Genomic DNA, 12,769 nt, shown 5'->3' with positions numbered 1-12,769 from the left:
CATCTCCCTATGCGTAAAATTCGGTTAAGATTACAACACCAGTAAGTATGTGCTTTAGTGCATTAAGCCGACAACTCAATAATACCATTACGTGCAATGTTTAAAATAATTGCAGAGTGAATGATTCCATCTGAATTCCATTTGTTAAAGCCCACGTGGACTTGTAATGCAACAAGCTATTCTGAGAAAACGGCGAACCACAGTGGTATTCGTAGTAGAGTGATATACATGGAGTGGTTAAGTGGTAACTTCTGTAGAAGATGTAGACGTAAATAATCCAGTTTGGTTCAGATAAAACGTGAGACACGTATATGTAGCTACGTATGGCAACACATGCACAGAGCTGAAGTTTCCAAAATAGGCAGATGGGTTAGGATGCTGAATTAAGTGTTATGAGTTAAGGTGTCAGCAATCAGAAATGAAGGTGACAAGCGGTAAGAATTATTCATTGAGAAACACTTGTGTCACATGTTTGTAAACTCTTAATGTTTCATATGAAAATAATGTCTGCTACACTGAATTTCGAGGCACTACTTCACTACAGCTTTTGACAATGTTGACTGGAATACTCTCTTTCAAATTCCAAAGGTGGCAGGGGTAAAATACAGGGAGCGAAAGGCTATTTACAATTTGTACAGAAAGCAGATGGCAGTTGTAAGAGTCGAGGGACATGAAAGGGAAGCAGTGGTTGGGAAGGGAGTGAGGCAGGGTTGTAGCCTGTCCCCGATGTTATTTAATCTGTATATTGAGCAAGCAGTAAAGGAAACAAAAGAAAAATTCGGAGTAGGTATTAAAATCCTTGGAGAACAAATAAAAACTTTGAGGTTCGCCGATGACACTGTAATTCTGTCAGAGACAGCAAAGGACTTGGAAGAGCAATTGAACGGAATGGGCAGTGACTTGAAAGGAGGCTATAAGTCTTTTCTGAAAGTGTATGGAGTGTGGCCATGTACGGAAGTGAAACATGGACGATAAATAGTTTGGACAAGAAGAGAATAGAAGCTTTCGAAATGTGGTTCTACAGATGAATGCTGAAGATTAGATGGGTAGTTCACATAACTAATGAAGTATTTAATAGGATTGGGGAGACGTTAGTGGCACAACTTGACTAGAAGAAGGGATCGGTTGGTAGGACATGTTCTAAGGCATTAAGGGATCACCAATTTAGTATTGGAGGGCAGCGTGGAGGGTAAAAATCGTAGAGGGAGGCCAAGAGATGAATACACTAAGATTCAGAAGGATGTAGGTTGCAGTAGGTACTGGGAGATGAAGAAGCTTGCACAGGATAGAGTGGCATGGAGAGCTGCATCAAACCAGTCTCAGGACTGAAGACCACAACAACATCACTGAGCAACGCAACTTCGTATGTCATGCGTTCAAGATGGATGTCACCACTGTTTACAGTTGCTGACTGGTTAGGCAAAGTGGAGAATTACTACAAGAACTTGCACCTAAGCGTTTCACATGTGACTCAGACGAATGTAGGGGCGCGAAAGCAAAACGAATGCAAAGAGATATTCAATGAGCGTGTTCCTTACACGTATAAATTTATCTACGTAGACAGGAACTTAAGACAAACTAGGTCGTCCAAGGAATAGCGAGTTCGCCAAAGGATTATCCGCACAGACGAACCTGAGATGGTGCTTGATACGGAGGGTGAATATTAATTAACAAGAACCAGTCAGCGTTGCAGTCTTCCGTTTCAATACTTCCTACTGTATCAGATTGTTGCTGCTAGGTAGGTATGTCAAAAGCTAAATATTAACTTTTGATGGCTAGTTTTTTAACTCTCAGTCTGTGATGAGGACCATGTTTTCTTACTTTTCATTTTTTAAGTTTGGCACACCCTATAAGGAGATAAATATGGGACAACCTTTTGAAAGTAGACTGCTCGTGTAATATTTTAGTTTTTTGACTTAGTAACCTAGGGTTTTAAATTCAATTTTGTGTAAATTAACTGATTTTTGTCTGCTCCGTTTTCTTCTTGGCACTTATTGTTGAGTTGTTATTCTACGTCTGTATGTAACGCTAATTCCCACTGGCCGGAGTATATCTCAAAACGTGGTTGCAATGATCCAGTTGTCACCGTATTTTCCTCAACTGTTGGAAGCATTATTATTTATCTTGGCCAACGATCTATATCTTACTTCCGTTTTCTTTTACTAGATATCACGTATCGTTCACACAGTTGTAAATGTTAAATTATTGAACTAATGAGGTGTATATTTGTTTCGAATTTAACAGACACACTGGACTAGGCGGAGCAGCACATAGCCCTGGAAAAGAAAATCCTGCATCCCCCCGCCTGCAAGACGGCAATAATTTCTCTCTCGGACGGTGGCAACGGATCCGAAACAGACTCTCTGCTACAGCTGTGCTACGTGACAGTCTACTACTTTGTGCACACTGTTCACTCACAGATTAAAAACAGTTACTGGTACCGAGCCATTTCAAATATTTCTTCTTGTGGACTTTAGCTTAACACTCAAATTTGTTCTAATGAAAGCGTGAAACAAAGATTTCACCTCTGCAAATCGAACACTGAACACACACACGTCAATACAACAGCTCCGGAAAGAAACTCTTACCCCAACGGAATAGTAAGCCCCTTAACGTTGGCAGAACAAATTCACACGTTAATTAGGTTTATGGGATACCACTAAGTGTGTCCCTGTGTAAGTTTTTAGTTGTCCAGTAATCTGAACTATTACCATGGCAGAATCAGTGTGTTGAAAGAGGCAGTGGTAACATACTGTACAGTTATGACAGAGTTAGGTTCTTGAAAAAGACGGATGAATGAACTAAATTAAGCGACTGCTGATACACTGTGGCAGTTTATGTATTGCATGAGTCCACTGAACTGTGATTCTTTCTCTCCACCGGTCTTGGCCCAGTGACAGATACAAAAAAACAAATGGTTCAAATGGCTCTGAGCACTATGGCACTTAACTGCCGAGGTCATCAGTTCCCTAGAACTTAGAACTACTTAAACCTAACTAACCTAATGACATCACACATATCCATGCCCGAGGCAGGATTCGAACCTCCGACCGCAGCGGTCTCGCGGCTCCAGACTGTAGCGTCTAGAACCACTCGGCCACCCCGGCCGGCGGCAGATACAGATTTAAGGTTATGGTTAGTTGGTTTCTTATTCGATGACTGAACACAAGTATGTAAGCTTTAATGGCATTGTTTAATTTTGCAATTTTGTCACAGAAATAGACGCTCTTACACAGTTTACAATGTGACAATGTTAAACACAGTTGTCAAAATGACATCTCGGCATCTATAAGTGAACTAATCGTAAGCACAACAGTATTAAATTATAACTCTCCGAAAGTTAAATAATCCTAAACAACAATATTACATTTTACCTAGAAGTCTCTTTACGAAATTATTCTTACAATTACGTTATGATGTGGGCCAGTACTATGGTAACTCATCCGAATCTGGTTCCAAGTCGGGTACAATTTTTAGGATGACAGTCAACTCAAAGGAGGATGATTAGTTTTGTGACAAGTCGAGCGTAAGATTACCCAACGTCGCTCGAATTTACAGTGGACGCAAGCTGGTGAACCAACAAGGTTACACCTCTGCAAGCGGTATTTACCTCAGTTACGATGAGCTGTCATCTTCCTGGCTGCTCTCGCCCTCTGAATTTCCTATAAAACTAACTAAACCTTTGCTGAATATTCCAAGAGAAACTCCCCCTACGTTTCTCGAAATGCGAGAAAACATGAACTCATCCCTAGCCCCAGACTATGGCGATATACACGCGCATGGCTGGATCTGCATATTATATTGCCATCTCAAGTCTCACTAGACAGTTAACTAAGTGCCTGGTTCGTTTCTTCACAGTTGGAGCTCAACGACACTCCAGCTAATTTCTAGCTGGAGGTTAGCTGCTGTGAACACAGTGTTCACACAAATTTCTCCTCTGCATCGTACAGAGCGTTATGCGCTCCACTCTGCACTTAACGCCAGTTCAGAGAAAAATCACTGAAAATTTTGCTTTCGTCCTTGACGTAGCCGAACTCTCCCCAACTGGGTTATTTCGTTCTCCATGTCACGACTTTTTCGACCAATAGGAGCGTTTCTTTTATTTTGTGGAAACTCTCAATCGCAAGGATCCAACCATTGAACTGCGTTGAAATCTCGGCACTACTCCTTCCCGGTGCGTTTCCGCCAATCCGACGTTTTTACCTGTTCTAGACGCCTATCAAGTTAAATGTGTATCACGTGCTTACCACTTGCAGTTCTTGTCATCGAATGCGTAACTGGCTTGGTACGTATCCCTTTGGCATTCCGAAATGCAGTTTTCTAAAGCTTCTCTCTGTCCTATTTCCGATGGTCCCGTAACTCCCGCTGCAGTGCACATCACCTGTCCGGTTGCTGACACGCTGCGGGACACGCCCCTTTAGGAGCTTTCTGGGTGTGCCTGCCAGAGTGCAGCCTCTGCGTCTTCCCAGGCTGGCTTCCACACAATCGGTTTCCTCTCGCTGCTTTCTTCACTTTCTACCAATTGGCATACATTATATAGGAGTGGTGTGTTAATACCGTCGATTGAGTGTCGTCCTATTTGCATTACGTGCCTCCAGGCAAAAGTGCTGATTACTGCCGAAGTAAATTAGGTGACATTTGTTGTGGTTGGCAGGAGAGCCAACCGTATGGTTAAAGGAAGGCCGAAATGCACGCGTTTAAGCTCACGCAGGCTAGCGTGAGGTCTGGAACATGACAAGGGAATTGGAATACTTAACTTTAATCCATTAATGGAGAACGCCGCTCTTTATGGTACATGATTCACAATACCAATAGAACGGATACTGGCGCCTTGCTAGGACGTAGCAAATAACGTAGCTGAAGGCTATGCTAATCATCGTCTCGGCAAATGAGAGTGAAGAAGCCAGTGAACCATCTCTAGCAAAGTCGGCTGTACAACTGGGGTGAGTGCTAGGAAGTCTCTAGAACTGCCGTGTGGCGGCGCTCTGTCTGCAATCACTGATAGTGATGACACCCGGGTTCGACGTATACTACCGGACCGCTGCTGATTTAAAGGCTACCACCTAGCAAGTGTGGTGTCTGGCGGTGACACCATAATCCTCCCCTGCAAATCGGCGTACGGTTGTGGTATAAGGCTTCCGCCCACCTTGGAGAGGATCTCATGTTGACGTATGCGACGAGGTGGGGAGCCTAACGACAGGCGAGGCTGTGCCACCCGCACCCTGCCATTCGGACCGCGGGGAGCTAGGAAAAGCCTGAAAACCTGCTCCAGGGTGCACGCCAACATGCGGTGTATGCGCCCGTAGAGAGATAGGAGGGGCCGAAGGGTCAACCGGCGGCGGCGGCGGCGGCGGCGGCGGCGGCGAATGCGCCCTTCGAGCCAACGCCGTGAACCTCGATAGCGGCGATAGTAGACAATGTCGCCTGGAGGAAAAGCAGGTGTCTGCCGCGGCACAGTAACCTGATGCGGCAGATGTAGCGAAGACATCAAGGTTCGATGACGACGACCGTGGAGCATCTCAGCCGGCGAGCGACCATCTCGGGGCTGAGAGCGATACGAGGACAAAAAGAGCAATAACGCATCCCCCCGAGAATGCGACCCTTTTAACTTCAACATCTGTGACTTGAAAGTCCTGACCAATCGTTCAGCGGTACCGTTTGACTGTGACGAAAACGGCGCGGACGTCAGATGTTGAATACCATTGGCCTTGCAGAATGACAAATTCTGCGGACACGAATTGTGTGCCTTTGTCGGAAACAATAGTCTGTGGAAGACCTTCAATGCAAAAGACAGCAGATAACGCTTGGATGGTGGCAGATGACGTCGTGGAAGACACCCGGAAAACAAAAGGAAAATTACTGAATGAATCTACCACAACGAACCACCGAGCATTCCAGAATGGTCCAGCAGAATCGATGTGTAAGCGTTGTCAAGGGGAAGTGGCTTTTGGCCATGGAAAGAATTTCCGCCGTGGTTGTGATTGTTGTTCGGCACACACCATGCAAGAAGAGCACAACTTCGTAATCGCGGCATCGATTCCGAACCAAGTACAGTGCTGACGAGCAAGTTGTTTCGTTCTCACTATACCCCAATGCCCTTGGTGGAGGAGCTGTAAGACCGACGACTATAACGAACGTGGCACCACGACCCTAGACTGATCATTATCAGAACGCAACAGCAAAACACCACGTAGTGTGAGCAAAAACAGGCGAACCAACGGGTTCCCGATCGGCGACTGACAAGGGCCATTACGTAGCAACAAAACGCAGAACGGGAGCAAGGACAGGGTCGGCAGCTGTGGCTGTAGCTACACGACGAAAATCAATCGGGAACGATTCGACCACGTCATCGGTTTCCGCATCAATGAACATGCAAGCAAGTTCGGAGGAATCGAATGCCCTATCCTCAGCAACAGGCAAGCGGGACAACGCATCGGCGGTACTGCGAGGGGAAAATAGACCAGCGAATGAATTTCTGCGCTGTACGTGGAGGTACAGGCTTGGTCGGATGAAACAGCGATGTCAAAGGCTTTTAGTCTGTGATTATGGTAAAGTGACGACCCGCTCCTCAGGACGAGTCGGGACAGGCAATTGAGGAAAATGTCTTACAAAGACACACAAGAATAACATTGCTCCTCGAGCAACATATCAAAAATGGCAAAATTAGTCAAGCGGCTTTGACTATAATCAAAAATGAACTGGCGGCGTGGGCTATCGCAAACGCCAAGCTTGAGGGCCGCGTCGAAGAACTTACAAAAGAAAATGAAAGATTAAGAAAACAACCCGGAAAGACCTGGGCGGCGGTGGTCGCACAAGCGCCACCAAAACCGCAGACTACAAAGGATGCCATTGCAAAAGTCACTAAAAGATCAGACACAACGGTTTTCCTAAGGACCCTGCCTGGTCAGGACACTAGCGTAAAAAGAATCCAGGAATTGCTTACGACCACTATCAATCCAGCAAAAGACAAAATTAAAATAAATAAGGTCAAACCCAGCAGAAGCTCTGTTATTGTTGAAGTCGTATCAGAAGAGGACGAAGAGAAACTATTAAGCAATGCAAAACTAAACTCGGTGGTCAAATGCGAGCCACTAAGGAAAAGGAATCCATTGGTCATCTTATATGATGTACCAACAATCATGACAAATGAAGAACTGCAAAAATCTATAAAGGCTCAGAATTTCGAAGATATGACAGAAGAAGAATTCAAAGCAAATTTCAATTTGAGATTCAAAACTGGGCCTCGGGACCGTGATGTGGTCCATCACGTTGCCGAGGTCTCCGCTCAAATGGGGAAAAAAATTACAGCAATGGGCAGACTATACGTCGGCTTTCATGCCATAAATACACGCGACTTTCTGGTCGTACCACGTTGCCACAATTGTGGAGATCTCGACCACGTTTTGAGGCACTGTACCAGGGGGTCGGCCTGCTCGAAATGTGGCGAGGATGGCCATGTCAGGAAGGACTGTAGGGCTGCGGCGGTTTGCATCCCCTGCAAGAGACGGGGTAAAAAACCCTGTGGTACCATGGGACGTAGCTGCCCCACCTACAGACTTCTGGAACAAAGGCTTATTTCAAGAATAGACTATGGCTGATCAAACCAAAGCCAACAGGATGCCCGAAAGAAAATCCCCAAGCAGAAGGAGGAGGGATGCCATGAGGGCGAGTGCCTTCAAGCTTTTCTTGAGGTTGCACATGGGCACCACAACCAGAACCGTAGACATAGGCACTCAAACTGACTCTACCACTACGGATAGAGGGACACAAACTAGGCCTCTGGCAGTCACGCTCCCCTCCTCCCCAAGCAGGGAAACAAGGCCGACTAAAGACCTACGGCAACGGCATCCTGTACCAGAGACTGTTGCAGTCTCAGCAGAAATAAATATAACAACAAAACAACCAGTTCAAGAAAACAAAATAACTAGTTCAAGTGAACCAGCTGCAACTAAAGATCCTGTAGTGAGACTGCCACCTGTCGATCCAGTTAGAGTCTATCCAAACCTTGAACTCACCATGCAACTGGCGAGGCTGGAGCAGCCGACTACCCTGACCACTGCCTTGAGACATGTGGTTCGGGTGGGACATGAATATGGACAGAGAGTCACCTTCTCGGTAATGGAGGCTGTGGACAGAATTCAACTGAAGTCAGTGAATCTCCCCACTGACTTCGGAGCCCTGCGTGACCTACTAAAGAAAGTCTTTGACAGACGTGGTGAAAAATTCGACCTGAACGAAATTTACCGACAAGCAGTTCTGGCAAATGGACGTATTACATTTGACTGGAACAAAACATGGCCTCATGACAGAATTCATACATACACTCCATAGACAACTACATGACGGAAATCACCATTGGCCAACTCAACACTCATAACAGCAGACTTGTCATGCAGGAGTTACGAAGGGAAGTGGAGGAGAGGAGACTGGATGTGGTCTGTCTGCAAGAGCCGTACTCCCTAAACGGGAAGATAGCTTTCACAGCTGCGACCTGGCAAGTCGTCTGCAGAGGAGAAGACCCAAAAGCGGCAATAATTATTACAAACAAACTGATAAGGGCTACAGTCCTAACGCAGTTCACAACCAGCCACTGCAACGTCGTGGAGCTGCAGTCTCCATCAGGAGCTATTATTATGATCAACATGTACTTTCAATATGGTGATGATATTGAAAGACACCTAGCACACCTCACCACAGCCATCACGGCGTTGCAGGGGTGGAAAGCATTTGTGACTGCCGATATGAATGCCAAATCCCTCCTATGGTACAGCGGCACCAGGGATCCCAATGGAGAGAAGGCAGAAGAGGCCATCATGGCCTTGCAGCTTGTGGTGGCTAACAAGCCAGGCAACCCTCCGACCTATGCGGCGGGAGGTGGCCAAGGCACAAACATCGATGTGACCCTGGCTACGCCAAATGCAGCACACCTAATCCAGCAATGGAAAGTAGTGGAGAATGCCACTACAAGTGACCACAATCTCATTACTTTCAACATAGGAGATGGCGAGAGCCGCTGGGCCATGGGGTGGGAAATACAATATAATTACAATAGAGCCGACTGGGAGAGACTTGCTGGGGAGTGCGACATTCCTCCGTTATCAGAAGGTGACGACCACAGAGACCTTGACGTTGACAACAGAGCCGAAGAACTGGTTTCAGTAATAACACGAGCAGTCAAAGCAGCCGTACCTACTAGGAGGAGGGCCATGGCGGCCTCTCCGTCACCATGGTCTGCTGAACTAGAGGAGATGCGCCGGTCGGTCAGAAGGCTCAGGAGGCACTACCAGCGCAGTGTCGTCTGGCCAGGAAGACAAAGATGGCTGCAGCTTTACCGGGAAGCCAAAGATAACTTCCAAAAACAGCTACGGGAAGTTAGAACAAAGAGTTGGGAACACTTTGTTATGAACCAATTAGCATTAGACCCATGGGGAGTTCCCTACAGGCTTGTCCGGGAAAAAATCCGTTCTCCGATGGAGCTCTCAACCGTCAGGCATGGGGACCGGATGACGGGGTCTTGGCAGGAAACTGCTGAGGTCCTTCTCCACTCCCTGTTGCCTGATGATACTGCGGATGAGACAGACGAACAACGGCAGCTGCGGGAGAATAACAACAATGCATATGAAAATAATATGGCAGTCTACCCATTCTCTGAAGAAGAGGTAGCTGCCCATATAAATTCCCTGAAGAGAGGAAAAGCTCCTGGGCCAGACGGTATTGTGGCGGAGGTGGTGCAATTCCTGGCCCCCCAGATAGTCGCCCCTCTAACTCATTTATATAACGAATGCCTCAGGCAGAAAAAGTTCCCTCGAATATGGAAGAGGGCAAATGTGGTAATTAAAAAGAAAGGAGCTGACAAAGACCCAGCAGAAACTAAATCTTACAGACCTATCTGCCTGCTTGATCTGCTTGGGAAGATTCTGGAGAGACTTCTGGCTGATAGACTGGCTGCACACCGAGTGCTGTGCGGAATGAGCAACAGGCAGTTTGGCTTCAGGCCTGGACGATCGGCATCTGACGCAATCGCCCTGGCGGCCGAGGTCTGCGGCTCTACCCCGTACAAGTACGTTGTTGGCATCATGGTGGATATAAGTGGCGCCTTCGACAACCTGTGGTGGCCTTCGCTCTTCTCCTGCTTAAGGGAGAAGGAGTGTCCAGGACCGCTATATGGCTGTCTGAGGAGCTATTGTGAAGATCGGGAGGTCTGGCTATCATCTACTAGCACAAGATTAAGGAAAACTATCACCAAGGGATGTCCCCAGGGTTCCGTACTGGGTCCGCTGTTCTGGGACATCCACATGGAACCCTTACTAGACACATTACATCAAAGTGATGAAGTGCTGGAGGTGATAGCCTATGCAGATGACCTCCTCCTACTGGTCGGCGGCCGTAGCCGAGAAGACATAGAGCCTAAGATCGAGAGAACAATAAACACACTTCAACTGTGGTGCCGTAAGACTAAAATGAAAATTTCACCGGCTAAGTCTACGTACCTTCTTCTAAAGGGACAATTAGCCCGTAACCCAACTGTTAGGATAGATGGATCACCAGTTCTCCGGCGACGTGAGACACGCTACCTTGGTATCATCATTGATGAAAGGTGGACTTTTGGTAGACACATCGAAACCGTAACTCAAAGAGCTTTACAGGTAATCAACAACCTCATCTCCATTGGGCACAAGCGGTTTCATCTTCCACCACATCTCATCAAACTTTATCATAACAGTATACTAACATCTATAGTGGGTTACGGCTCCGGAGTCTGGGCACACAGGCTCACGAGGGTGGTGCCCGCCATGACAGTGAGGAGAGTGCAGAGAAATATGATTCTGAGATCAGTGGGGGCATACAGAACTACACCGGGAGGAGCCCTGTTAGTTATAATGGGGCTTTGCCCCTTGGATATCAAAATTCGGGAGCAGGCCGCTTGGTACTGGACTAAAAAGGGGAATTTGGAAAAAACAGAGGAAATTCTGGGCAGCAGGACTGAAAATAAAGTAGAGATTAGGAAAAAAGGGGAGCTGCTATGGCAACTTTCGTGGGAAAACGAAGAAACAGGGCGTCGAACCTTTGAGCTCCTACCAGATGTCAGGGAAAGGATGGGAATGTCACATTTCGATCCATCCTGGGGACTCATCCACTTCCTCACTGGACATTGACCGTACTCGACATATCTATGTCGATTCGGTAAAAAGGCGACACCTGCGTGTGACTGTGGTGTTCCGGAGGGTACTCCTGACCATGTAGTCTACGAGTGCCCCCTTTTCAATGATGTGGCCTCAGTACTGCGGGACCAACTACCACACAACGACACATATAGACTAATCAGACATCGCGACACTTTCCATATCATCAATAAACTGGCTAACGCGGTATCTAAGAAAGTCTTAAAGGACTACCTGAAAGAACTATAGTAGTACAAGAAAGAGATAAACCAGGACACAGATAGAGTTCGATACCCTACTCCCAAACCGCCTGGGCGCGGAAAGGTCGACTTCCTCAGTCTGAATCCGCTGCGCCACAGGATTCTGGGGGAGTGGGGTGCAGCCTAACCGAACCAGACAACGCACCGGACTTGACATTAGGATACGTTAGTTGTAGGACTTAGTTTTAGACACTATTATCAGAAACCTGCAGCGATTACCATCTTGGCCTGCCCAGTGTCAGGGGCACGCTCATTGGCGTTAGCTCAATGAGCAAGGCTCTATAGTAGGTTTATACTAATTAGCTGACACAACTGTAACGCTGTAGGATTTAGTAACTAGTCTTAAGATTACATGTTTGTAGTAGACTAACATTAACGTTTGCCCATTGCTTACTCCTGATCACTTACATACTAACTAGTTACTACATAGGGCTTAGAATTAGCTGCTAATTATCTTTTTATAACTAACTTGGCCCACTAATCAAATAAGGCAGTGGGCTGGATGTAAAATTAATATTCTTTTTTTGGAAATAAAGAATTTTTTTAAAAAAAGTGACGACCATACAATAAATCATGAAACTTTGTAACACCAAAGACGAAAGCCAATGCTTCCTTCTCGATCTGTGAATAATTTCTTTGCGCAGACGAGAGAAATTTGGACGCAAAGGCAATAGGGCGATCGTGCGATCCATCTTTGTGCGCAAGCACAGCACCGATCCATTCGATTCACCATAAACAAAAGGGGCTTCTGGGGATCGAATGGCGTAAGGCAAGTATTGGAAAGCAACGCCGATTTCAACTGGCGAAAGGCGCGTTCGCATTCCGTCGTCCAGACGAACCGAACACCTTTACGGCGTAAGCGATGAAGCGGAGCTGAAATGGAAGAGGCATGCGGCATATATTTATAATAGTTTATTTTTCCCAGCACACTCTGTAGCTGCTTCAAATTCTGCGGCAACGGCAAGTCTCGTATGGAACGAAGGTGCGTTGGACTGAGATGTATGCCTTGGGCATTGAGTACATGTCGCAAGTATGGCAAGTCCCGAGCAAGAAACACATTTGTCCTTCCGCAAGCGAAGACCATTTTGTCGCAAGACACGAAATAATGTTCTGAGATTGGCCAAATGTTCTTCTTCCGTCTTTATGGAGATCACAATATCGTCCACATAGTTTGCTGCAGTAGGGACCGACGCACAAAGTTTGTAGATATTGCTGAAACAATGCAGGAGCGGATGCACACCCGAATGGTAGTCGTTTGAATCGATACAACCCAAGATGCGTGTTAACCACCAAAACGCGCTGGGATTCTTCGTCCACCGGTATTTGTAAGTACGCAACTGCTAGGTC

Source organism: Schistocerca gregaria, chromosome X (assembly GCF_023897955.1).
Source record: "Schistocerca gregaria isolate iqSchGreg1 chromosome X, iqSchGreg1.2, whole genome shotgun sequence".
Lineage (NCBI taxonomy): Eukaryota > Metazoa > Arthropoda > Insecta > Orthoptera > Acrididae > Schistocerca > Schistocerca gregaria.
The sequence above is the reverse complement of the archived record's forward strand: the minus strand, read 5'-3'. Positions refer to the sequence as shown.